The sequence below is a fragment of the Berghia stephanieae genome, chromosome 9, assembly GCF_034508935.2.
Source record: "Berghia stephanieae isolate SIO BIC M18660-M18661 chromosome 9, UCSD_Bste_1.3, whole genome shotgun sequence".
Lineage (NCBI taxonomy): Eukaryota > Metazoa > Mollusca > Gastropoda > Nudibranchia > Aeolidiidae > Berghia > Berghia stephanieae.
Genome location: NC_088368.1, coordinates 9,326,958 through 9,328,181, shown reverse-complemented (window position 1 = coordinate 9,328,181; position 1,224 = coordinate 9,326,958). Strand labels below are relative to the sequence as shown.

At 34.4% G+C, this 1,224-nt stretch overlaps 1 protein-coding gene across 1 annotated transcript in view; it reads left to right on the top strand.

The window, feature by feature from the left end:
* Window positions 1-283: 283 nt before the first annotated feature.
* LOC144979636 (uncharacterized) overlaps window positions 284-1,224 on the top strand; it is a 45,311-nt gene continuing 44,370 nt past the window's right edge. The window contains exon 1 of the mRNA XM_078926449.1: window positions 284-424. The gene's annotated coding sequence lies outside the window, so the exon portion shown is untranslated. The remainder of the gene's footprint in view (window positions 425-1,224) is intronic.

Here is a 1,224-nt window from a genome sequence, read left to right as displayed (position 1 = left end):
GTGTACAGTGTGCTATGGTATTCAACAATTGCTATCTAATAATTTTCCAGATAACGCTCCAGCCAAACCTATCTTAAAAGTGTCGAAAGATAATAATTTCCAAACTTGATTTTAAAGAGCCATTCTAGCTATCTTACTCTCTAACGTGTTTCTTTCTAACCTGTTCTGTTGTTGACTCATTAGTAATTATTGGGAATTCCCGAAATCAGGTTTGCCACAAAAAGCACGTACTTCACGCGTGTCGTTTCTTTTCTTTTTTAAACGCGTTACAACACATCACAATGTCATTTACAGATTGACGCTCGTACTGTGCACACTTGTGTTTTCTTTATGGATTAAGACAATAATTTTGTTACTTTACAGATTCAATGCGTTTAAGAAGAGGTGATTTTCAATGATCATATTTTTATAATTTCTGAAAAAGGTAAGAAATAGATTTAGTATTAATTGAGTTCAAATCAGTACTATTTTTGTTCCTTATTATTATTATTATTATTATTATTATTATTATTATTATTATTATTATTATTATTATTATTATTATTATTATTATTATTATATAGAACCAAAATTAGCCGAGATTCGACGTCTACGTCCACTTATTTGCAGATCTGATAACCCAAATTGTGGCCTCGTTTATTGTAATGGAGATACTCTCAAACCAAAACATAATGGTGTCCATTACAATCACGTTTCCATCAAGCCCGTACTTGCGTTCGGCCATCAACCCTTTAAAACATGTGCAGTCGCCACATTTAGTCACCCCCCCCCCCCCTACTCTCAAACCAAAGTATAAGTTGTCCATTACAACAATGTTTTAAAAACCCAAATTTGCGTTCGGTCATCAACCCTTTTAAATATGTGCAAGTTGACAAGACTACACATCAGTCGCCATATTTTGTCATCCCCTCTCAATAATGTATACTCTCAAACCAAAGCATAATGGTGTCCATCACAACAATGTTTAAGCAAGCCCATATTTGCGTTCGGCCATCAACCCTTTAAAACATAATATGCAAGTTGACAAGATTACACATCATTCGCCATATTTAGTCATCCACGACGAAGGTAGTTAATTACACATTGGAGGAAAAATAAACTAAACAAAACAGATAGATACCTTTATTCATACCAAAGTCCCAAAGGGGAAATTTGTCTTTTGGGCATATTCAATTCCGAGGCGGTCTCAGGATTATACGTTCGCCTCGATTTAGCCTATTCCAA